Source organism: Passer montanus, unplaced genomic scaffold (genome assembly GCF_014805655.1).
Source record: "Passer montanus isolate IOZ18808 unplaced genomic scaffold, ASM1480565v1 scaffold45, whole genome shotgun sequence".
Taxonomy (NCBI): Eukaryota; Metazoa; Chordata; class Aves; order Passeriformes; family Passeridae; genus Passer; species Passer montanus.
The window spans coordinates 8,236,041-8,263,643 of NW_024369373.1; the positions used below are offsets into that span (position 1 = coordinate 8,236,041).

The following is a 27,603-nucleotide window of genomic DNA, read 5'->3' on the forward strand; positions in this document are numbered from 1 at the left end:
CCTGATTAGCTGTGCCAGGAAGAACTGCAGGATTGAAGCCTCTGACTGTACTTAAATTACCATGAGTTATCTTAGTTGTGTTGGTGCCTAAAGAGCCATCACCTCCCTGTAGAATCAGCTCCTTACACCTCCAGAGCCAAAACTGAGCTTGCAGAAAAGCTGGGTCAGGGCTGTAGGTGGCATTCTTGCTGCCCTACGTTTGCCAGCTGTCCCCCCTTTCCTGTCCCTTTGTCACCAAACCCTCATCAACCATGCAATACTAAGCACTCCCCCAAAACTCCTCACCCACAGAACACAGCTGGCCTTCAGAAGAGCAAGACACAGAGGTCTCCATCAAATTCCCTCTCAAGCTTTGCTGTTGTATCCATACAGAGTGTGTGACAGCTCCTGGGTAGCTTAGATGTGCTAAAGCCTCTGCTTGTTGCTGTGACCCTCAGTGTTTGTGTATTTCTGTTTTCCTGGCTCACAGGGCTGACCTCCCTCTCAGCTGTGCCTGCACAGCAGCAATCACCATGCTGTTCTTGAGCCCAGTAAAGCATTTGAGTCTGTAACTACAGCTCCTCAACTCCAGAATGCTGTAAATAAAACATGATGACTTGTCTCTACCTCTTTTGCCAAAGAATCACTAAATATTAATTTTCATTAAAGAGAAGAAAGTTATCTTCATTTGAGAACATTATTGTCTTACTTATGAGCATCCAAATATTGAAAAACTTGAACAGTGGATTCCCCCACAAATGCAAGTGTCCACACATTTTGACTTCAAATAGTCATCCTATTTTGCTGGCAACTAATGGTTTTAAATACTGTCAGCAGTACCTCCTGCATACTGCAAGAGGAGCTACACTTTCCACTGACTGTCCTTAGCAAGTGGGTCTCCAACTTCTGACTCCCATGGGAATCTGTAGCACAAGACCCCTAACCTGCTGCCCACTGCCTTTTTCTCACTTCCCAGCTACCAGGACCATCACCCTGAGGTTCTGAAGGCTCTGGCAGCAGCAATGCTCTGCATCCCACAGCTTTTATTTCCTCAGCAGCTCTGGGGAGAGTTACATGAGCTCCAGAACATCTCATCTGAGCTTACCAAGGCTGCTGCTTGCATTTCAGACCTGCACACTGGGTTTGCATGCCCACTTTTTATCTGTTTCTCCACAAGTATGTCTAATAGGACTCTAGTGTCTATAATGCCTATAACTAATAAGAGATACTGAATCTTCCCTAAGTATCTTGCCTCACTTTTATTCTAAGACTATCATGACTACACCACCACTACTAATACGAGCCCTTTACAATCATTAATGGATTAATCTTCACAGCTCTGTTGTAGAGATAGAAGACAAAAGCACAGAGATAAAGCAAATTGCTATTTAGGTCAGAAACACAGTAAAAAATGGAAAAAAAACACCCCAGAATTTCCAGTTCCTTGATGTTCATAAATCTGCATTGCAGCTCAGACATTTTGCTATGACTTCTGGCTTAAATTCCTTCATGGATTTTAATGTACCAGAACTGAAACTTTTCAATATGATAAAAAAATAAAAATTCAATTGCACAAAATGCTAAACTTCCACAGAAAATCATAATACAATGCAAAAGAAACTGGTTTAGTCAACATTTTTCATGTAGTAATTTTGGCAACACAGCTACCAAAGCAAAATATGATTTTGCTGAAGACTTCATTGTAGGAAATAACGACCTCTTCAGTAAAACCAACTTCCAACAAATCTATTTATAGGCAAGAAATTATTTGTTACTTTACTGGCATAAAGATACTAAATGATTTGTGAGATTAGGATCAGATAGGAATCCAGGGCAGAGTCATTGAATTCACACTTAACCCCCAACCTTCCCTAGGAGTGAGCTTTTGTGTGGTTGCTTTCATTTGGGAACAGGAAAAGGAGTCTGGATTTTCAGAATAATATCTTATTGCTAAATGGTCTAAACTGATTGGCATATATACACTTGAATACCAATGAGAAATATGTCCAAACATGTATACTTGTGGAAACACAATTAAGTTAATGCTACTGTTCAGTCTTTTGTTGCTCCCAGTGAAGCATATGAAAAAAGAAGACATTTATTTATCTTAAAGCTATTGAAGCCCCCCCACTAGATCTGCTCTAGATTTCCAATTCCTTCACTTTTCTGTTTCAGCATCAGGTACACAGATGCTTCATTCTTCAATGGGAAAGGCAGAAAATTAAAATCAATAACTTCATTATGTTTACAGTGTTTTTTTCTTTTCACCTGAGTTTTCCCAGTCTTAATGTCTTACTATAACTTAAAAATCACAGCTTGTTTTCACTGAAATATTCCATCCTTATTCCTTTCATGCAGAAGGTTAGGAATATGGCAGTGTATATCTTAATTTTTTATAATGTATATTCTGAAAGGACTAAAGCATAAATCTCTGTCTGCTTTCACAAAATGTCCCACAGAATATAGTATAAACAAACATTTTTTATAGCATCTTCTCCTGTATTGCAAAAATAATAATTTTTATTTTAAAATGGAACAATTACCATTGATCTTTTAAATTCATATTATTTTTCTGACAACAAAAATTCTTCCTGAACAGTTCTTTTTGGTTTTTGCATATACAAAAAATAAATAATTGACATTTTGTACTATGTGAACTTCATGTATTATTAATTTGATGGAAATGAACACATGATGGAGCACCTTCTTTATCTTTGTGATTGTTTTCACAGATATGTCAGTAACACTGATATTGAATTGTATGATGTGTCCTAGGGACTGCAACATTTCAACAAAATATCTCCAGAAATATATATGCACCCACAATGTCATCTAACAAATTCACCTTTCATTAAAGTCATCTCCAGTAAATGTGAGCTTGAATTTGCAAGGCAAATCTAAAAAGCTATGAAAGAAAAGCTGAAGATAAAATATTATTAATATAGAAATAGAGCCTCAGAGATTATTTCTCCTATAACTCTAATGAGACAATAAAAATAAAAATCCAGAGATTCAGCCTTGACGGTAACACAGAACTTTCTTCTCAGGAATATTTGAGTTCTTCATTTAATGGTATACCATGAGCTATTTCTATCTCATCTAAAATTCTGGCATCTCCTGACAATGTATTCTCCCAGTGATATGCACACATGTAATCACTCATTTACATTAATGGGATTATGGGTGTTTTGTATCTAGGAGAGAATAGATTTTAAATTTTTTTTTTCCTCTAAGAGTGGTTGCTTACGATGCACTTGGCAACTGAGATGTATTACGGCTTCTCCCTAAACAGGAATTAAGTCTCTACTGTACAACATGTCACACTTGCCTGAAAGCAAAAATGCTGCCTACTAAGCAATAGACACCCTAATTAAAGTTGCCCAGCATAATATCAGCCCATTAGTTTAAACTAAAGAGAATAATGGAGGTGGTATTAGGATAGCACAAAACATAACCTAGGGTCAAACAAAAATTACTTTGCTTTGGGTATTTTTTTAAAATGTATGCATTATCAACAAATTTTCTGAAGCCAAATATAGATAATAAAATGCTTGTCAGTTTTTAAGGCTCTGCCAAAGCAAAAATGATACAAAACAGCAATAAACTAATTGTCAATCAGATGCTCTTGCAGGAACATTTTGCAATAATGAGATATAATAAATATTCATCAAGACATAGTCTATAAAGGCACATCGGAGCATATTTTATGCCTGTGTGTAACATATTATGCTGGACAGTTACAGCTGATTGTGGAATGGTGTCAGACTTGTAAAGCTTTCCAGCATATTTACAGTTTCTTTATCCCTTAAACATAATCTAGAAAATCTGAATGCTTGTAAATGGTGGGGAAAGGAGGGAGTAAATATTGTGCATTTTCAGCACAACCCTTTTCACAAGGTGCTCTTTAAGGAGGATGGGAAAAGGTCCAGAAAATAAGCAACCTTGGAATTCCCATTTTCAAACTTCGTTTCATACGTAATCACATCTTTAATGGTGCAATTTCAGACATTCCTGGATTAACTGTTTCAGATTTAAAATACCTTACAAACAGAAAAATAATGTATTAAGTAATACAGCTGAACAGTAATAATGCTGCTGAATAATAACACTGCTGAGTTACCACCTGCTAAAATAAATATTTTTGAGTTTTTTTTTAACATGATTTTGATCCCAACAATTAACCAAATAAATAGGTAAATTATCCAGGTTCATTAAAAACCCTTGTTTGGCACTTTAAGAAACAGCCATGGGTTTCAAAACACAGGAAAATCTTCCCAGAAGGGCTGATAAAGGAAGCAGCTGGAAGAGAATTTGGTTTTGTTTTATGACACTATAAGCAGCACTTAAATTGTTTCTGCTGCATGTCTATCATACAGTCCTTTGAGATATTTATCATTGGACTCAGGAAAATAAGCATTAGGAGGAGTCACAGGCGCCCAGATTAAGACAAAGAGCCAAATCCTGCCCACACAGACTACAGCCCTTCCTGAAGCCCAGGTTTTTCAACAGACACTTCCCTGATGTCATTCCCAGCAATATTTTCTTTTGTTCCACAAACTTGGCTGAAAATAAAAGTTTCAGCCCTTCCTTTTCTCTCCATCCTTGCCCAGGAGGATGGGTGTTATGGCCCATGTAGTGAAACTGGGAGTGTGCAAGGGTTTCTACAGCCTCAGGCTTCTCCCTCTTTCCTCTACAGCCCACAGGGGCTGTGCAGAATATACCTTCAGATGGGGTCTATCATAGAGGGGCAGAGCAAGGAAAAGATGGTATAGGAGCCAGGCTCCTCCCTGTCTGCTCCAAGGGCAACACAGAGCTGCCATCACATGGCACAGTCCAGCCCTTGATCAGTTCCCTCACTCCTATAAACAATCCATAAACATTTTGTTTTGTAATTTAGATTTGAACACAGGAATTTATTAAAATAGCTTATATTGTGCCAAGGATTCCATCTCAGGCACACTGAATGATTTCGTATGGATATGAATATTTAGCTGTTCTCTAAGCAAAAAAATCACCAGAAATGCTTCTACATCCAGCACTTTCCCTGGATTTTATTTCTCACCATTTGGACACTGTGATTGGGTATGCTCATATTATAGGCTCACGGTCCAGATTTATTCTGAATTTCTTCAATGAGATTCACTCCCAATGCCTAGATGTGAAGGGATATATTCAGAACCTGACTGCCTGCATCTGGAAAGCAGGGCTCTGACACGGTAGCAGCTTTGAAAGAGCACCTGGAATTTAGACATGGCACATCTGTCTATTAGCCAGTTATCTGCAACTATTTGATAGTTACAAAATTGTCACTAGTAGGTTGTTTGGCTAGAAAACAACAATAGCTGCAAGAAACATTTGAAATCTTTTGCCTCAGTGCCAGCTTTAGTGAAGGTCTGAGCTGTTCTCATTAAAAGTCAGCAGAGAGGATCCTACTGCTTTCAATGCTACAAGCTCAAATCCTGCAAGCATCATTGTGCCACTGAAAGTAGGTCTGTGTAAGAACAATTACACAGCACTGATCCCAGATACTTGAGCTCTCTTCAGCAGTGCAAGACTCCTGTTATCACATTTGGCAGTGGCACTCAAACTAAGGCTTTCACAGGTTTAAAATGGAGATGACAGAATATCTTGTAATGGGACCCTTTGGGTGAATGAATTTCTTTGCTCCTTGAGCAGTGTGATTAGATGGGCCTGACTGCAAAGCACAGAAAGAATGACCTATCTGTACCACAGATGGGAACAGGTTTTTGGAAAATATGGGTTAGACCTCTTATTGTGCATTATGATCCTCCTGATCTTGCATGATTCTATAGCAAGCTAGGCAGGAGCTGCTAAAATAACTGCACATCAGGCAACAGCTGTAACACTCCAGATTTTCTCTAAGGAGAAATTAGAAAACTCAGGTAAGACTGGAACTCCCAAAGGTGAGAAGTATGAAGAGAAGCTTCCTGGCTCTGTCTTTGGTATCACTTCTACCCAGGACTTTTCCCCTGGTCCAGCAGGGTTCCAAGCCCTGACTGTGTCCTGGTGCTCTGGTGAGTGTCCATGGGAACAGCTGTACCATGACCAAGGTGACACTGGCACATCTGAGCCTCAGCCTTAGTCCCACAAGCTCTCAGTGGGCTGGGTGTTTTAGCTGGGGCAGACCCATAGTCTGTTGGGTTTGATCATATCTCTATTTTAGCAAGGCAGCCTTGGGCCACAGTCCTGTAATTGCCAGGGTTTTCCAAATGCCAGGTTGAAAACAAACTCCCATCAAAACTGAGTGGCTCTGTCAAGTTCAAAAGGTGAAATAAATGAATCTTTACACATTATAAGAACAAAATCAACATTCTTCTGTGGCATAAAGTGCCTGAAAAACTAGCAAGTAAAAGCAGGTGTGATGTGCTCCCTGTCAGCTAACGACACTGATAAGCTTGCCATGCCTGGTTCTGCTTCATTTCAAACAGACTGCTGAAAAAAAGGGGGAAAAGCCAGAGCAGAAATAATTGCTGGAGCTTCGAGTTAGCTGAGAGAGCCTGCAGGCTAAGATCAACGCGACTGATTTCATCCTCTTCCTTTTATTTCTATAACCTTAAACGTTCTGCTATTATAAAAGTCATCATGTCAGCTTTCCCCCAAGCCTTAGCAGCGGCCTATTTTAAAATTGTATCAATTGGTAAAGCTCCTGGCTGGAGTATTTTCATCTTGATTTATGGTTTTTGAGCTTTAAAGATGAAGAAAACTCCACTGACCTGATCCGAGCATGCATGTGCATTGTCCCACACATATGTTTATAATCAGACCCTACAGAAACAACACATATTAGGGAAGCTTTAAAATTCCAGCAAAAGCAGCAAATTGCAAGTGATCACTGTATTTATCCTGTATTTGTCTCCAAGAAAAAAAAAAACAAACAACCAAAAAAACCCCAAAAAAACAAAACAAAACAAAAAAAAACACCACGAAAAAGAAACCCCTAAGCATTTGATGCTAAATGTTTTTTTTCCCTGCTTAATATCAGGGATTTAGCACTTCCTGAGGCCATTGATAAGGTAAGGGTCTTAGAATTAAGAAACTCGTAAATCAGCGTAACAAATGTGGACATATAATACTGTGGCCTTGTTCTTGCTTCTAGATCAATGTAACTGATAAAAGAACTCTAGGCTGGTGAGGAAGGGGGCAAAGGGACTTCTGCCTTTTTTTTTTTAAGCAGGGACAGATCAAAAGCAACCCCACAAGTTAGACTATTCCAGCAAAGCAGCAGCCATCCACCACTAACGCATATTGCTTCCTTTTAAACACTTGCAGCACAGACCCCAGAGAATGCATTATTAAAATGTTCAAGAGGATCATATTAGGCCTTCAGAATAAATACTAACTTCCCACAATAATCTTCACACATTCGTCCATAGGGAACGATGGAATAATGACCCTTTGAATTTGTAATACAAAGGAGAGGCTTTTCTTCTCCCCCTCTCCCTGCCAGCAGTGTGGTGGCATTGCACACTAAAGAGCCTCCTGCTAGAGGAGAGGTTAACCCAGGAGAGGAGGCACTAAGAGAAAGGAACTTAACAGAAACAAATGGTGGCTAAAGCAGGGAGATGAAGGTAAGGTTTCCTCACTGAATGGGGAAATACACATAACAAATAAAACACAGTGCTCGTGCTTGGGGTTCTGGAGGAGGGCTGAGCAGTGGGATGCCCAGGAATTACCTGTCATGCTGCTCACATCAGCCCATACCTACCCATCACACAGGGAGAACACACCCCTACACAAAAGCTTTGAGCATAAGTACTTCTGACATCCTCTGCCCAGATGATTCAAATTTTTGGCATGAGAAATATCCCAAACCATACCTTAAATAATCCCAGGTAAGATAACTACCAAACCACTATATCTTATGTTGTGGGTAGAACAGAAGCTCAACCCAAATCTGAGAAAATTCTCTTGGGACTAAGTTTGATGGTCCCCTAAAAATGATGTATACCTACTCTTCAGACAGACAGTAGGTCAGGAAATGCTGTTTTTCTTTCAAGGCAAGCTGGTCACCGTGCTTCTGAAACAATTCTTTTTCCCCTGTCTTTTTTCTCTGCTTTTGAGAAATGGCTCGGCAGAGCTCACCTTACCGAGGGAGATGCTTGATAGATTGCACATGAAAAAATCTGATCTATCCCTTTTCCCAGGACAGAATTGTTCCCCACAAAATACTTCGTATCCATTATCAAAGGAATTAAAACATGCAAATAGGAGAAAGGTCTGCTAAGTTATCCTGTTGCTTTGAAAGTACCTAAAGGCACAATTTATGGCAAGTGGGAGTCTTTTAAAAAACAGCAACTGCTTTAGCTGAGCTGGGGGAAAGAGGGGCTGTGCATGCAGTCAAAGCCATAAACACAAGCCTTGGTCTGAAAAAAGGTAATTGTGCTGCGAATGCTGACAGGCCTGACAGAAAGTGTCTTCATTGAGAAATTGCATTTTGAAGTTCTTCCGTTCCTTCAGAAATAAATGGACTAAAGCAACAGGGCTAGCTCTGACAGGAAGCGGGGATTCGGGACTTCAAATACAAACATTATGAAAAACAAGCAACATCTGCAAACAGTAAGTACTTATTTATATTTTATGGAGTGTGTGCTTGGGATTTTGACAGGTTTTTAAACAGAGCCTATATTAGGCCCATACAAAGGCGAGAATGTCCCTTTTTAAAAATACATTATGCTGCTGAAAAGCAGTCTAAATCTGCAGTCCAAGCCTCAGGTGAGCTCTGACCCCTCCTAACCTGGTCTAACAAAACACACATGTGGTGTTTGCAATAGAACAGTTTACTGCTACTTTCTCAAGGTCAGGACAAGACAGACACTTGAGGGTTAGTATTCAGCAAGCTTTTCCCTCAGCTGCCAGAGTGGCTTTGAACTTTTCCCTTTTGAACAAATAGGAAGTGAAACTGTGAGGAAACAAGTGCTTGGAATCAGAGAGGCACACATACCAAAAAGAGAAGGGAACCTCCCAAAAACTATAAAGATCTTTTTCAAGCAAACAAAAAATAATTTGAGCCAAAAAACAAACCCAGCCTGACATCCAATTTAAGGGCTTAAAATTATTCTGTGTGTCGTTTTGAAATTTTAACGCACACTCCTTTTCAGATGCTACCCCTGATTTTTTTCATATAACAAATAATAACCAGTTGGCAGGTATGGTGCACTGTGCACTATAAAATATTTAGTAAGGCAATAACGACTCCCTGGGCAGCATAAGAAAACCGCGATTATATTCAGAGAGAAAGCCATGAACAAACAGAGGGGGAAAGAAATACAAAGAAAGATAAAGGAAGGCCTTTCATCAGGTCTTCCTGTCCAATAACACACTCAGGCTTGATCCATATGTTTTGAGAAAAATCAAAGTGTCACGACTACCAAAAATGTCAATAGCTCCAGTAAGGAATATTGTCTAACATTTTCTATTACACTGTTGAAGAATTTGCCTCCCAGCGCAATTTGGAAGAAAAGTCTTTTATTTCTAAAACACTAAAAAAAATGAACAAGGCACGCTTCTGTGCAATGTGTAATACAATAATGCTGTGGGCTTCCAAACTATCCTGGAAACTGATACTTTGATGAAAGTGAGTCCTTCTCCACAACTCTCATATTTTCTGTCCTCTGCACATAGACAGGGCTGCGAGGCACATCCTGGTCAGTGGGATCTAATAGCGCAATACATCGTTCACTGGGAAACTGGAGAAGGCAAACTTTCATCAGCCTTAATATTTTTATAATCCTGCATAATGACCCACAGGATTGGCTAACCCCCCAAAATGGAGGGGGTGGGGGCTGTCCAGGAAGGGAGCATTAATTGCACTTTGCTCCAAGCTGTGCCTCTGTGTGCTGTTTGCATCCCCATGCATAGCTTGCCTTTAAGGACATCCCATTTCTCCCTGTCATCTGTAAACAAACAATTTTATTGCTGTCTTGGCAAAATGTAAACAAAACTTAGCACCTTGCCCTGGGGAGAGCTGCAGCTAACATATGGTTTGTCTGTACCTTGGTGCACAATTTCTTTTGTATTTGTCTTTTCCAGTACCCTTCAAGTTCCAGAGGGAAAAAAACACATCAGTGCTGCTGCGTCTTTATCCGGTGGAATCTAAACTAGAATTGAGCGTGTTGCAGGCAATCAATATTACTGTGAAAATTAGCCTTTATGACTGAGCCACTGTTTGCTCACAGGGAAAAAAAACAAACAACCTGGCACGAGTACAGTGCAGCTACCAAACCATTGCTGTGAGCACACCTCATGTCCCAGTGCTCTCTTCCAGAGGGTTTAGCACCCACCTGAGGGAGAAGTGGCACCAGAGTCAGAGATCTACTCAGCACAGTGAAGGACTTAGAATTAACCACTTGGGGTTTTGCTCTGGAGCCTGCAGCCATCCCCTTGGCCAGAGGAATGAGCTCCCTGCCAAGCCAGCAGTGGCAGAGGTGCTGCTGTGTCACTGGGGGCTCAGCAGGGCAGCAGGCACAGCAGCTCCCTGCTCCTGCCCCATCCTGCCCAAGCCCTGGCAGGATAGAGGGCAGATCCAGCAGACACCTGGGGATGGAATGCCTGCCGTGAGTGCAGCTCCAAGGGTGGCCTGGGGAGCTGCACTCACCTGGCCCAAGAAGAGAAGACCTTGGGGGACTGGAGAGCAGTGCCCAGAACCTGTGAGAGGTTAGCAAGGAGATGGAGCCACAGCAAGGCTACAGTGGTACGTGGTGGGAAAATGAGGAACTGTGGGCAAGGTGACATAAGGACTGGAAAGGAGGAGAAAAGAGAAAGGGCACAGGTTGCCCAGGGAGGTTATACAATGACCAACCTTAAAGGTTTTCGAGACCTGACAAGAAAAAGCCCTGAATAACCACTTCAAAGCCCATAGCTGACTGCTTTCAGCAGGAGGTTGGACAAGAGAGCTCCCAAGACTCTTTCCTACCCAAATTACAAACCCCTCATGAGTTACTTACCCTTTTACTTCAGAGAGACAGATTTTTGGAACAAGATTCGTGCAAAAGCATTTCAGAATCTGGCCTTTGGCATACTATTTATCATTAAACTTCTGTACTCACTTAACATATTCCAGTACAGTATTTGAACCCTCTGACATGAGCACACCTACTTATATCCAAAAGTAGGTAGATTTTCTTTTCAGAAAATCCAGCAAGGCTGCCCTATCAATATTTGGTTTTATCATACAGTGCAAAGTTGTTTGTTTTCTATCTGTATGTTATTAAGAGGGAGAGCTAACACAGCAATGGACATTTTAGTCAATAAAATAAGAGTTGATACTCATCACATGAATTAGAAGATATTCAAAAGTGAAAATAAATTCTGCCTGCCTAAACAAATCATGCAGTCAGCAGAAGAAATGTAGCAGAATTTATTTGGCAGAGAATAAACAGGGGAAAATAACTATTAGTGAGATATGTGCAATTAACTAGTTATCAAAAAAATGTGACTCTGTTTACAAATTATCCACAAATAGAGCAGGAGCTCACGTATCTCTTTGCTGTTTGGAATTACTCAGCAAATGGATTATGTCAGCAAACTGCTGCCAGGGCTTCGCTGTCAAGTTTCTCACCACAACTATTACTTTGAATATATGTCCTTTGGGCAATCAAATTTTGTGCTCAGCACCTCCTCACCTGAGTCAGGCAGCATTTTACCTCTGTCCCTGCTATGTGGGATTAGCAGATTCCCATGCTAGCAAGGAATGCACTAGACAACCAGATACCTTTAACACCACTAATTTACAATCATGAGTTCTGTCTGCAAATGTTTTCATTCACAGACAAGAGCTCATAATGTTCCCAAGAAGTGAACAAAGATGGAGCAAATACTGCCAAAGTCACTTGCAGCTTTCATTTGAAATATTACAAAAATTTTTTTTCAAGTATTCACACATAGCTAAAAATAACTCCTCTGAACTTCCTGCTCTATTCATAAGCTATACTCTAAATAATAAATTTTAAAAGGATCATAGAATCCACAAAGTCTTCCTTCCCTTATAATTGGATTTAGGGGTTTTTTGGCTATCACACAACTCAGACATTGCTTATGAGTCTGGCATACAAAGGCAAAATAGCCAGAAAGGATAAGATTTGACCAACAAGCCTAGCTTCATGTTCCTCAATCCCCCATCCAAACATATGCCAGGACAGGGCTCCTGTTCCTCCCAAGACCAGCTGCATTTCCAAAGGCACATGAAGGCACCTCTACTTTGTCACCAGCATTTTTATTTTCAGTTCCCTGCCACACAGCCTGGTTTTCCTGTGGGTCCGTTAGCTGTGCTCGCAGTATACATCCCTGTAGCTGGAACACACAAGGACTGAGTGGCATGATAAGCATTTCAACCACTTTTGCTGCCTACGTTGTTTTTTGAAAAGAAGTCCAGCAAGAGATACCATGGCTAAGATCTCAAGCATAATATCAAACCAGAGACATGACACTGTCTTATTCCCTCAGAGCAAAAATGGTCCCCAGATGACTGAAATTTCCCTCTAGTCAGTGTCAGTAAACAGCAACAGAAATAAAAAGTCACAAGGGTGCAATTGTCATTAGTATGTAGATTTTAAAAGCTCAGTCAAAAATATCAATACTTTCCACTTAATTTATTACTATATAAAGATGGATGATAGTAAAATGAAACATTGATTTTCAATGCCCTTTAAAAAATGGTGATGAAGACAATACTCAAGGACAACTACTTCAAAACACAGACTTAAAATTAATTATTGTATTTTTTTTACAAATGCTTGTTCAGTTCAATCCTATTTGATTGCTCCTTGGTTATTTTCTTGTGGTTTTTTTTTTTTCTTTTAATGAAGTAAAGGAATAGACCATTTATGTAAAGAGCCATTTCAAAATTGATTAGATGTAAAGACAGGTTAGCATTTTTACAGTATTGACAGAAAACCATTAACCAAGCAGCCTATGGACACGGTCACTGAAAGTTAATCGAAGTGAATAGTAATTTGGTAGGGATTTGCGTGACACTCATACAAGCTCACTCCTTCTGTTCACAGGTTTTGGTTGTAACTGATCTCTGAGATGCATTGAACTGTCTCTTTTCAATGCTGTGTATAATTACTTTTTGATTATAAGCATTGAGTTTAAACATTTTTGAGAGTGTGTAACTGCTGTCACATGCTTGTTTCTAAAATTACCTACAGCATCTCTAGCCTTGCACAGACACTTGATTTAAAGAACAGTAAGCAGTCTTGGGTAATAGCTTTTCTTTGATTATTTACCTTTCAGATTGCTTGAGTCTACACTGTAAGATAAGGCTAATACTTTAAAGGAAACAATACTTGTGGGCATTTTAGGTCAATGGCTCTGAACAAATTCTGTACCACCCGACAAATATCACATGCTTGCAGCAAACACATTCTTAATAGTGATAAGTTGCAATTAACCCTTTTTTCAAGTGGTAGAAGCAAAACACAGAGAACAAACTAGATAAAGGGCCTGAATACAGGGACACCAAATTTAGTAATGGAGATAGCAAATACGCACATTTCCATATGCATGTATAGCACACTGCAGATTATTAAAATCAGGAAAATGCAAAACAAATTTTTACCCTACGCCACACATATTACCTTAATGTTACCTTTGTTTCAGTTTAGCCTTCTTAGTGCATTATTTAAAGAAAATAAACCCCAGATACTTTTTTGTTTTCATGTTATTAAAAATACAGGCATCAGCTTCAATCTGAGTATATCATCGGTCAGTCCTATGTTGTTGTCTTGGACCTTAAAAGGTTCTTATCCAAATTGAAACATTTAATCATTTAGCAACCTTGTTGATATCCTTCTGGAAATAGTTAGTCCTAAATAATTAAGCTTCTGATAGTTTTATTTGACAGTATTTGTAATGTCATGAACATAACTCTGACTAGATGAAACCAAGTTTGAATTTTATTTTCATTTCCTACCCCCTGGCTTACATGCCCATTTGTAAGTTTGCGGCAGAAACACTGCTGAGCTGGAGAACAACATCCTTGTGAACTTATTTGTTTCATCATCTTTTTCTCAATTAAGAACAATAATCCCAAAGAGCAGAGCATTCTGAGACACGTTTGAGCAACAATGAGGGAAAGCCCTGCTCTGCTCCAGGCCCTTCAGGAGAAAACCTCTGTGCCTTTGTCAGGTTCAGGAGGGAACTGACCACAGTGAACCCATCCAAAGGGTCCACTGTGGAAAAGTTTTTGTCTTGAGATAAAAGTCTTTTCACCTTGCACCTTGGTCTGGAGGCAGTTTTTAATACAGCAGGAGGAGGGCAGTCAGCCCCTGCTCCCTCCTGAATGGCATTGCTCAGTTGATGGGGATATGCAAAGCCACCCTACAAAGAGCCCTGGCACCAGCTGTGGCTGGGGAGCTGCTCTGTTCATCCTCCACAGAAAAAGGCAGAGGCCATTTGCCATCACTGTTGCAAACTACTCCCAAAACATACCTGGAATTTTTGCTGAAAGTCAAAATTTGGCCCTGGGCAGTACAATTTTACAGTCTGGTCCTTAGGCAGAACAGCAATAGGGAATTTATAACCAAGTCCAGTGAGAGAGACAAATGGGTAATAGGACAAAAGGACACATATGAAACAAAAGTGTATCCCAAAGCTTTGGGAGACACAGCTGACTCTGCTGACCAAAACAAGAGCACGATTCCTTTCTCCTGATTAGCTCTGTCACACAAATGTTATGCAGAGCAACTGCTCAAGTGCTGTGGGCTCTAGCACACCTGGCTGATGGGACCCTCCCAGCTCTGTGCTCTCAATGCATTTCAGCTGTAAGGGCATCTTGACGAGAACAAAGTGAGAAGCTGGAGGATATTTCTTGTCAAACTGAGAAGTGGTTCAACCTGAGGTTTGAATATGTGGACCATGCAAAAGGCTTGGTGTGAAAAGACTGAAATTGTTTCCTTATTTGTCTTGAAAGGAAAACAGGAGGAGAAAAAAAAGCAAAGATGCCAAAAGCTTGGAGGCATGCAAACTCAGAAACACAAACTAAAGGCTGCCTCAACCTGCAGCTGTTACACAAAATATACTCAAAGCCTTCCCCAAGTAAATATCTTCCTTGCCTGCCTCTTTATTAGCAAATTCTATGAACCCTGACCCAGAAAAATTTAATATTTTCCCCCTAAATACTTCTTTAAAAACATATTCAAGGGGCCTGTTGGAGTCAGGAAGTCTGGAGAGAGGTAATTTGACATCTGAATTATTTCAAGGCCAATATGGAAAAGTATTCAAAGGCTTATTTGGACATACATCAGTCAAGAGACCGCTTCTACCACAGAGATGGTGCTGGAAATGTAGACAGCTTTCAGAAAACTATGAGATAGAGCAAGGGAATTATGGCAAATGTCACATCTCTATCTAAGATGTCTATGATTAAGAAAATTATCTTGGTAATAGGCCTATTTCCACACCTGTAAAAGCATTTAGAATTTATTAAGAACGATAAGCGTAAACAAGGAACATGGTGTAAAAGCTTCCCTCTGCTAATTTGGCTGCACTGATTAAGATTTTATGTAATGCTTCTAAATTGGAATGTCAGCCCCACACTTTGTGGAGAAGCTTCACCAGCCAAGGCCTGCAGTGCTTTGGTTAAACGTGTGGCCTTTTAGGGCTCTGCTGCATTGTGAGACAAGGAATATTAACCCATCATTTCTTTCATTTAGATAAAGCCTGGATGACTCAGTTATTCTTCATTGTCCATGCCATGTGGCTTAAAATAAAACGGCCAAGTTTCTGATTTGCCTCCTCTTAAGGTATTTCCCTCCACCCAAAAAAAAAGAAAATCGAATTATCTACTATTAAAATTTGAAAACGAATCATGGTTGTAATTATGCAAATCTGTAGCACCATTTTGCTAAGACATACTCAGGTTGTGTCTCAAAAATAATCAGCAGTGGAAAAGGAAAAATAAATTATTAATGTTAATTTCTGAAAATTATTAGCAGTAGGACATGACTAACAGCTACTTATCAGGGAGAAAGGAGGTGCACAAATCCTGGACTTGCCTAAGGTATCTTTTTGTAAATAACACAGCCCAGTTACTCAGCCTTTTGGTTTGTGGCTGGGCTGTTTGTGCAGGAATCCTGTCACAGGCACCTCCACCACGCACCCACAGCAGCAGCCATGGGGTTTGTCACTCCACAGCCCAGTGCTGGGGGAGTGTGCTCAGCTGTACCTGTCCAGGGACCAGCTCTAGCACGAGATGGTGGGAAGCAGGTTGTTTTCATGACTCACTGCCACACATTGCAGACATTTCAAACTACTTTATTCAGACACACATTTGACATCGGGCTGAGTCAGCAGAGCCACACCTCTGACTGAGCAAGGCTCTGAACACAGAGTACCCAAAAGCCCCCATGCACACACACACACACACACACACTCTAATTGCCCAAGCAGCATGTACATATTTAAAATGACATTTCTCATCTACTGATGTGGCTGCATTTGTGGCATTCATCACCTAATATTAATGAGAATATTAGACATTATTTAGCCTAAGGCTCTGTGCCAGCAGTCCCTCCCACAGGCCCAAGAAGGATTGCCTGGATCAGGTCTCCTGTTCTTAAACTCCGTTCTGTGGCAGCAATTTTAAACTTCATTTGAAACAAAGTCCTTTTTTTAAAAATTTTTTTTTCCCACTGGATTTACACATACAAACCTACTACTTAGTGATTTGTTCTTTAAATAAAAAAACAAACCCCATATTTTTTCTGCCACTGGCTTTTTCTTAGTACAAGCAGCTCTTCTTTGCTTCTGCTGAATTTTCTATTTTCTGGCTCCCTGGCTCAGATTCCAACACACAAACTTTAAGTAGATCAGAAATATCTCCTCATCCCAATACAAAGGTGCACTTTGAGGATCAGAGCTAATCACACACTGGCCAGTGGTGGATTCACCTCCTTGCCTGGCTGTTCCCCTACATGTCTGGTGAGGGATCCCCTGGGACAGAACAAGCCATGGCAACACTGCCTGCTTCCTCCCAAGGAAAGGGACACTGGTATTAAAAAGAAATCTGCACTGTCAGCTGTAGAAACAGTTGGGCTGCCTACTGCAGCACCATTTATCAGCGGGGTGAAAAAGCTCCCACAAGTTGTGCCCTCTGTCCTCCAGTGCAGCCATCTCTCAGAAGCTGCTTCTCTTTCCCATCACCTGCCACCATTTACATCTCACCACAGCAAGAAGAGGCAGACCCAGGCCATTCCCTGGAGGTCAGCTTGGCTTTAGCCTCCTCTCTGTTGCCTGGGTTCAGTCCTACTATTATGCTTCACAAATATGTTATCCACCAGCAAATCTCTTGCTAAAGGCTCACTAATGCAGGGCTGATGGGAGAGATGGCTAATGCCTTGTTGCCAAGTGATTTCCACTTTAATTGCATTTTAAGTCTCTTTTAATTGATCCTTTAAAAGTCTTCCATACTGTAAGCAGAACTGTTATACAGTGTGTGTCTTATTAGTGCTCTCACAAAGTATGTTCTGTAGGGGATTTTTCTCTAGCATTCTGGCCTTTCTATTCATTAATTTGAAGGAAAAGATTAGCCAATGATTTGGATATTACTGCTTAACTGGTGGCTCCAGAATTACAAATCTTTTACTTCCATTAATTTTTTTTTTTAAATTCCACATACGAAATACAGTGCATGACACCATCCTAATCCTCACTAATAGTTTCTGACCTTTATCTGCAGGCATATATTTTCCTGGGTTTTCAGGAATGGACCCCAACATTATGCTGCATTGCAAGCTGTTTCATCTCTCTGTACACTCCCAAGTTTAAACTTTCTGCTCTCTCTCGGCATTCACAAAGCCCATATATATTAAGACCATACTTCCATTGATTTCACTTTTAATATTAAACAGGCAGTACATGATACCCTCAGTATTGACTCTACCAAGTCCATTAATGACCCTTTTGTGGCTTCACTTTAATTTACGCTTTGAAGGAAAACTGCTGTATTATGAGTCAGGGGTGAAAGAGAATATTGCTTATATTAAAGATCTGTATAAAAAGAATATCATCTTTGACCTACTAAGTCAAAGTTGAGCACTCAAAATAATTCCTACTGTAAGCACATGAAAAATATTATTATGGAATGCCCAGGCTTTCATCTGACAAGGAAGATTTAAGGATTTCATTGTTTATGTACATAAGAGGAAAAGGTCTTCAGATTTTTTTGCTGCAGCCAAGCTACAATAGAGCCAGAGTTGTCCATAGTCAGAATATATATTTCTCTTTCAAAATCCATGTAATTATACAGATCTGAAGTGTCACACAGAGTGTACTAAAAACATCAACTCTTCAGGGAGAGCTCAAGAACTTCAACCTTACAGGTCACATTAAAGACAGAGTTTCAAAACTTCCCCAGTCATGCTGGTTTAAGTGAAGCCCTTAATAATTCAGCATAGCTCTGGATGTGTGTATCAGACCCTGTGGTAGAGCTCTGCACATTGTAATGAGATAGGAGCAGATCTGCATTACAGTGAAGGATGACATGGGCTAATGGCTTTGGCTACAGCATAAAGTGTGAGATTTAAATTGACTAAAGTGAAATGTAAGGGTGAGATTTGCTTGAACATGGTCATCTGAGGCATATTCCTTCAGACTGCCCGAGGGAAGAAGCAATTCAGAAAGGACACACAGGAGCCTGTCAAGGAGACAGAGCCCTGCAACCTGCTCTGAGAGGGCAGCTGCTGGGGATGAGCAGAGGAGCCTGCCAGGGCTCCAGGTCCCAGGCTTTGCTGTTACAGACAAGCAGCTAAAGGAAGGTGTAAGAAGCTTGAAGGCTCCTAGTACTTGCCAAAAAGGTGCTTGAGACATGGGGCAGACACAATAAAAAAGGTAAAACACTCATATGTCAATGGCACATCAAGAGATGATAAAGGAATTTAAAGGCAAAGGACAGATCCAGAATGTGGTTCAAATCAATAAACTTCCAAGTGAGCAGGCAAAGAAGGTGCACTGCAAAAAGTTGATGAGGCTGTATAGCTACTGCATAAGCAATTTCTAGTGTGACTTTAAAAACAATAAAGACTTCTTATTTAGAATATTACACTGAACAACCAAAAAAAATTGCAATAGGCTAAGGAATATTTGAAAAATTTTGTTTTAAAAAATTCTCCAAAGAACAGTTGGAAAGAATTGAAATACTAACAGTTGCTGGTCCAGTGAAACAGAACTGCATTGGATGACAGCAATAAAAGGTGTAATTATCACACTTTTCTCATGAGCCTTACTAATTTTCAGTACCATCTCTGCCAGCCTAACTTCAGTTGTTGACTACAACTTTGAATTGGAAAAAGACAAGCAAACTCATCTGAAAATGAATCTACTGGAGGGACAGTATTTTTCTGTACAGATCAAAGACACATATACATGTGTGTGTATATATAAACCGCATCTGTTTCTTTTCATCTGGCCAACACTCAGTAACAAAATTATATTTAGACAAAAATGTGAAACATACCTTAGCATTTCCAAGAGACCATGCTGTAAATTCTCAAGCTGCAATCCTCTCCTCATCCAGCTACTCACCCTCAAACCAAGTCTTAACTTCCATTAACTGAGTCCTGCCTCAGCCAGGAAATCAAAGCAAGGCTTTTTTTAAGGTGAGCAAAGTCTGGACTCTTTCAGTCAAACAGCAATAACCAAGAAGTCTGTTACAGTTCTACTGACCCATTTCTAGCCAGCAGCTTCAATAACCAACATAAAATCTGTCAAGATGCAGCTGGAAAAATTTTCACATAACATGCTATTCTTTTTTCACGTTTGTGAATGCCTTGTAAAAAATCTTCAGTTAAAAACCGTTTGTGGATGAAATGTCTCAGTAGCCTGGAAGGAACAAGGCTACTTGTTGTTAAGGGGGCAATGGAAGTTGTTTCAGTCTTCTCTGTAATTGCACTACTGTCTTGAACTGGTTTATAAGAGAAACAGACTGAGATCAATTGAATAGCAAACAACTCACCTTCCTAAGCCTGAGTTCAGTGATTCTTACAGTGAACAGCACCAGTGAATTGCAGGGAACCAGTGCTTTGCCCTATAAATACTTTAACAGAGAATTGCATCCTTCTAACACCTCACAAAGGAAACTGTTAACTGGATCCCTTCCTACACATCTGTGTTCTGTAGCCATGTCCCTGTGTGAGAGCACTGAAGGCTGAGAAAGAGCAAAGCTGCTGAACAGAGCTCGTGCCCAAACCAAGCACTTTGTGTCCCCCTGATAAACATTCCTGTCCTCACAGCAGTTACTCTGCTCACCCCTTCTCTGTGCAGAGACACACAGAAACCTTGCAGCAATGCCCTACAAGTCTTCCTTCCATGCAGAGCACAGGCATCACATCTGGAGAGATTCCCCTGCATTGGGGCAGCAGCAGAGCCTGGGATCCTGTGACTTTCACTGCCCTCTGTGGTAGGTGATGCTGCAAATTCCTGCGGAGTGAGGACACCCCAATTCCTGCAGAGCGAGGACACCCCAATTCCTGCAGAGCAGCCACAGCACCCACTGTGAGTGGGAGCCCCTGCAGGTGCCCTTGGTGCATTGGGACACCCCTGCCTTTGTGTGTCAGTACACATGGAGCTCACTGCTGGGGTGACTGTCCTGATCATCAGCACCTCCTGTCTGGAGCAGGAGGCCACAGAATGAAGTGGGATTTTCTCCAGTGAAACTAAAACTGATGATCTCAAGCACAAGCACACACTTGGTGTATGGGCACAGCCCTGAGCAGACTTACAGCTCCCTGAACCAGCCACAATGTGGCTTTTGGGCCCTTAGCACCACATGCTTTGCTTTACAGGGCTGCTCTGACTGGGTTGCATGACTTCCATCTGTGCAGGCTTGGCCCTGTGGACCCAGGGACAGCAAAGGACAAACACAGCAACTGTGAGGAGACCAAATCTGCTCCCTGGAAATGGTGCCAGGCAGAGTCTCTGCTGGGATTGGGATAGGGTTCTGCTATCACAAGGAGATAACATCAAGGGATGCTAGAAGTTAAATGGTCCGTGTTCCTCCTTTTCTCATTGTGCAACCAGAAATCACACACCTCCCCTGACCCCTCCAGTATCTGGACTATATTCTGTCAAGATGGTACTGTTTTAAAAACAGAGGATTGAGTTGTGCAGCTCTTCCACAAAAAAATGCACAATTGCAGTAGGAATTTTTGCTGAATGAAAGACTGCAGAATTCAGCCTATTAATTTTACAAATGTCTTGTCTTCAAATGCTACAGTAATTAGCTTAACTCCTTCACACTTTAAGATGCTTTAAAGTGTGCTGCAGGAATGTCTTAGATTTTAGGGCAAAGCTAATTTAAACTTCACTAGCAGTGTGATCTCCTGGGATACTGCAGGCAATGTTGATTTTTATCCGCAAACCCTTCTCTTAACTGTTGCCAAGGTTTTAGATTTTATCATAATGTATTCACAAATATTTATGGAAACTATAACTCAAATATGCACTGGCTAAAATTAAACATATTTTACACAAGGTAGCATCAGTGCCAGTTTATATAAATAAGTGTTCTCAGCTGCTTCAGCAGGCTTATTTGTCATGTTTAGGAAGAAACACCTTTAAATCCTCACAAAGCTGTCTCATAAAAAGAAATCTTAAATCTGTGGTTGCGGCTTACTTGCCAACACACCTTTTCAGTGCGTGGTAGCTACTGCAGCAGTGGCCACCATGCTCAGAGCAGGGGTTGCCTGGGCTGGGGCAGTTCCACAGGAGAGCCAACAGCTCATGTGCTGCACAGAGCACAGCAGGGCAGGGCTGAAACTCACACACTTGGGGAACCCCCTGTCTCTGGATCCCATGTGTTTCTAAGGAATGAAAATTTTCCCATGATTGATCTGACTATGGGAATACTTTGGACACCGAAATGATGCAGGTAAAATAATACTCATTGAAACTTGTTCAGAGAAAATAAGGAAATGCAATATGAGAACACGTCAACTTCTGTATGTTACAGATACGGAACTTGTTCAGTGTAATAAAAGAATCATGGGAAAAGCAGAGGCAGAGGAAACAAAGCAAAGAAGGTACTCAACATTTCCATGGCATATAAACCTAAATTCAATATTTTAAGTGTGAATATTTACTGTTAGCCCTGCAACCTCAAAAATGCCTACAACATATGCATGTCATTCATGATTTTCTACAGCTATAATTCAGCATGCTGCTCAAGTTGTTGGGAGAAAATTTGTGGAGACAAAAGGCAGCACTGAACAATGGCAAAATTAACTTTGCAGTAACCAAAGCTGGAATCCAACTCTGCTTCAGATAAATACAGATAAATGGATTTATATATATATTCTTTGCACTTGAGTTTATATTTAATCCAAATTACACTAGCTAAGGGCTTCCCCCTGCAAGGACAGTCACTATGCAATAAATATTTGATCTCATTCTGCTTCTATTTTAGCTCAGCCTGATTAATTGTACCTGGAAAACATTCTTGTTAATCCCATAGCACCTTCACTCTTATATCATCAACTGGTTTTCTGCTCACTCTACATTTTTTGACAGGGTGAATGAGCTTATACAGAAGTTTGTGCTGTCACAGCTTGGATTTAAGGTCGTGGTGTCACTGAATGGTTGGGGCTGGAGCCACCTAGTCCAAACCCCATTCTCAAGCAAGGCCACATGGAGCCAGTCACCCAGGACCACACCCAGGTGCATGTACTGGACCTTTTATGGTTCTTCAGCCAAAAGGAAGATGAATTCATCTGAGCTATTGGGAAGGGAATGGTTATCAGGCAGAGCAGATAAGCAGAATACATGAGTTATAAAAAGAGCACATCTGGTATGTACTTAACATTTCCTCATTGATACATGATGTGACCACCCCACACTGCATTCACCTGGATGTGTGGAACCACAACTAAGCCTCAGTGATCAACAGTGCCCACCAAGCTGCAGCAACAAAGCTTCAAACTTGCACCTGTAGACCTCCATGGGTGCTGAAAACAGTTTGTACTATTTTTTCCTACTGCTTTGGACTAGGTTGTTGCTCAGGTAAGGTCTTGTGCTATCACAAATACTAGATAGGTGTGTCTGTCACCTTTAAAGCTCTCAACTAATTTTTAAATCTAGTTATTTTCTTGACTGGATTTTTAAAAGTTCCTTTGACTCCAACAGAAATGAACAACTGTATGAGCTCAGTCACCAGCTTGGATTCTGCCTCCCCCATATTCAGTGTAGGACTAAACTGACAGTCCTGCCTTGATCTGTTATGCTGGTCAAATGAAAAACAGGAAAGGAAGAAAACCTATCTGTATTTGAAACACTTCTTCCTTTCACATGTTCTTTTCAGTTACACGTTGTGTTGCACAACCCTCTGTTTCCAGGCCTCTTCGGATGTTTTCTGTTTCCATTCTGTATGCAGCATAACCATGTTGGAGCTATGCTGCAGCCCACCAGGATTGAGAGCCAGGTACTTCTCATAATAGGAGGTCAAACTAAATGAAAGTCAGAGCCCCACCAGTTCTCACAGCTGAATTCCAACATTGGATATGACATGGCCAAGGGGAAAATATTGGATTTATTTTTATGAGTTAGTCATAACCCTAATGCCCTTAAGAGGTACTGTGAGAAGTGAATCCATTCATAAGGCCAACAAGGTCACTTTTAACTTGTAAAAATAAATCCAATATTTTTCACTATGTCTTATTAGGTTTGTACAATGCAGCAACCACTGTGGTTTGTTTTTAAAACGTCACTTCCCACAACAGCTCATATTGCTTTTTAGCATGATTCCCCTTTCCCATGTTCCTCAGCTCCCAAGGTCTGCGTTGTCTCTTTCACTGCCTTTGTTTGTGCATCAAAACACATCCTGTTACTGAAAGTACTCTTGAGTTTTTTGTTCAGCCCCTGCTCTAACACAACTCCATTGTCACAGTCTCTCTTTTCTGCCTCACACCTTTAACATATCCCTGGCATTTCCCTCAGCTGATCCCACACAGCCTCAGCCTTCCCTGACCTGTCTCAGTGCCTCCTGCCAACTGAACTGCAACCATCAGATATCCAGAGCAGCATCTGGAATTTGTTGGTTAGACTGGTCTGACAAATAGTCCAATAGCCTAAATTTGATAACTTCTTTTTCTTCCCTCCCTAAGGCTTCAATAACTTAGAAGAGGATGGAAGAGCCGAGAGGTGACCTGGAACACTTGGCTCTGCCCATGAAATTTGCCATTTCAGACCATGAGCAGTCCTGCAGACCACAGGGCTGTCTCAGTTTGAGCAGCTTTTCTCCCCACAGACAGCAAGAGCCCATTACACATTTCCTTTTTCTTCCTGGTAGTCGCACCATAATTCACAAACAGCAGGAAAAGGCAGAGGGTGTGGAAATATACACCCTTAGAACCAAAGAAGGGAGGTTTCAAGTGACCACACAGGAGTGGGAAGGTTTGGGATGGCACAAGTCACACCCTCTTGTCTGCAAGAGCAAGGGCAGCACTTGGTGCCCAGTGCAGTTTGAAGAGCTGAGCCTCAAAGCCAAGAGGAGATGGCAGGAGCAGGACAGCAAGTGTCTCAGAGGTGGTGAAAGGACCAATGAGATACTCATCCCTTCCAAACACAGGGGAAAAATATTGTTTCAGGGATGATGCTAATACATCAAGAAACCAAAGGAAAGCAGCGCATTAAAGATTATGGACAGAGCAGAACAGTTTGCTCTCAGTATAATTCAAATTTTTTGGCCAGCTTCCACTTCTGGGCAGAAGCTTTAGGGGCATTCATAAAAACCTAATTAGAAAATAACATCTCTCATGAATTATTAGCTCTTCTCATATCTGGTTGTAATAGATTAAATTAAAGTCACAAAACCAGCAAAATAGACTAAATCAATTAAAGAGAAAATTTTTATGTCAATCACAGTCTATTGCTTCCTCTTAAAACACTGAAAAAGAAATGATTTATGCCAAGAAGGCTCTCTATAAAACATTTGCTTTTCCCCTACAGGAGTGTTCAGAAGTTTCCAAAAGCCATGAAAGTTGTAGTTTCTCTCCCCCTTAGCACTAAGAAAAACAAACCAAATGGAAAACAGTTATATGAACTAAAAACCTACCTCTTTTTTTGGTTTTGCCCATGTATCCATCTGTACATTCCCATTCACTTAAATATGATGAGCATGTATTTTTACTGTTGAAGACAGAGCAGAATTTGGCTTTGGTTGATCCAGGTCTATACAACTCTAATTTGTTCACCCTTTACCCAAATTCTGAACAAGATTCCTTCCCAGTAACAATTTTCTCTCCCTTTGTGCTAGTGGAAATGATTTCACCAGTGATTGCACAAGGTGCAAAGGAGAAGAAGACCTTCAGCTGTGTCTCAGTGAGAAAAGGCTCTGCACCAGCCCAGCAGCTCTCACTGCTCCCACACAGCTCCGAAAAATGGCACGGCCACGTCTTTATCATTTCAAACCCCCAGCTCCCTGCTCGAGTAGCAGCCCCACATCACACAGTGCAATTTGAAATCTTGGCACTCGGCTTTCAATAATTCCCTGTTAGATTACTGTCTGTGGAAGAGCATATAACACAACTGCTACAAATGCTGGGAGCAAAATCTTCAATAACAACTTAGCGCATATGATAACTTTCCCAATTTCCTGCATCTACACCACCTATCTCTTTACTCTGGTCTGTAGCAGCTTGTTTCTTTATTGAACATCTGCCTTGGGATCCCCTGTCATAAAAAGTAATAAACACATCAATCCAAAAGAAAGAGTATTGCATGGCCCAAAACTACTTAACCAATCAAATTGGCAGCTGGCAGCATGAAACTAAAGGGATAAAACTCCGAGGTGCTTTTAATACAGTATATTGCTAATGATATTACACACCTGCTGCCATTTTGCACACCTAGCTGAGTGCTTCTAATAAGTTAATTATAGTTTCTAGCACCAATTATAGATTTCAACCTTTGTGGAAATACAAAGCAATGGGATTAATTTGTAAATCTGCTATCTCACTGATATTTGACAGCTATTGCTTTGATTCTTCTTCCTACAAAACACAGATGGATTGTCTTGGGAAAAAAAAGCATTCTTTAACCAAATAATAATAAAAGAGCACAATAAAAATGCCTTGTAGCTTATTATCTACAGACCCCACAACTTGTAACTGTGACTGTAATTATAGCTGTTCGAGTTTCCCCTGCAGGTTTTGCTAAACAAACAAATGAAAAAATACCCAAAAGGAAAAACCAAAGCAATTTGTGCTCTCCAGTTATCATTATATAAATATCCATAGATTTACTTGCATAGAGAGCAGATCAGATCTAATCTTTCACCAGAGTTTCTTGTAAATTGGAAATTACATTTACTTCAGGTGTATACTGTTTGCCCAGTTCATATCCAGCTGTAAATTAGAGCAGTTTTGCCTTTTGGGAGAAAAGCTTCACTTTTGAAATGTGTCTTATTGACTGTGTATAGATTACCAGCAGCTGATCCATGGAGTAGGTTTGAAGGTAGAACTGCCTATAGGCAACTTTCTTTATTGATTGTAGATTGATATCCAGTTGATTTTTAAGAAAGCAAAATAAAATAAAGATGCAATGTAATTGCCAACTTTTTGTAGGAATAAGAGAAACAGGGTGCCCAGGGAAGTGATGGAATCACCATTCCTGTAGATATTTAGAAGCTCTATGGATATGGAACTTAATGACATGGGTCAGTGGTGGGCTTAACAGTACTGGGGGTACTGGTGGACTCAATCCTAAAAGTCTTTCCCTCTCCAAATAAGTCCATGATCCTTTGATTAGCTCAGACAATACTGCTGTCTGACAAGCTGTTTGTTCTTCATCCTATCACTGACATGAGCATGCCTGGGTCACCTTTATTTCCAGTGCTCCCTTTGTTCAGGAAGGTGAAGAGGGGAGGAAGGCTGTGGCCAGGATGTACATGAGCCTTCAGCATCTGCAGAGCCACAGAGGTTCTTGGGATGCGTCTGGATAACACTGAGGTTAATTAATTAATGTGCAGCCTGCCACACATGTCTCTTAGCAAGAAAAAGATCCTCGTTTTGGGTGAAACATGCTGAAGAGTTGTTTTGAATGCAGTGTTTGCCTTCAAAGCTTTATCAGAGTAAAAGCCACAGGTAGCTCCCTGAGCCACAATATCCATGAATTCCACTTGCTATGAGTTCAGGCTCATAATTTCACACCTGTTTAGGTGAGCTGATTTCTAGTAGGACTGAGGGTCCCAAAACAGCGTTTTCCTTACAGGCATTAATAATGCCTGTCTTCCATTCTCATAAAACCACCAGAAACTTACTCTGCTATTCAATTAATTTTGGTTTAAATCAGTCCTTGTCTAAGCACATAGCACAATTACAAACACACTTCTTTAGGAAACCACATGAAATTATTTATTCTCATGAAAAATCCCTGCTCAAAAAGTTACAAAACTGAGATACCAAGCACTAGCTTAGATCCAGCAAAGCACTTACACATTTTCCCAATTGAAACACATGCAATTTAAATCTAAATATATCCCCAAGTGCACTGGTGGTTTGGGACTGAAAAGCTCAATGCCCAATCCAATTCTACTCAGTGTCACACTGACAATTAAATTCAAACATGAGTTAAGAATGTGCATCCATTGTGGATAATTGCTGGAAGCTTATGGGA

The 27,603-nt window shown here is 40.6% G+C and overlaps 1 long non-coding RNA gene across 1 annotated transcript in view; it reads right to left on the reverse strand.

Moving 5' to 3' along the window:
* The window catches only part of LOC120508122, a 76,006-nt gene that overhangs the window by 47,674 nt on the left and 729 nt on the right, over nucleotides 1–27,603 (reverse strand). The window lies entirely within an intron of this gene.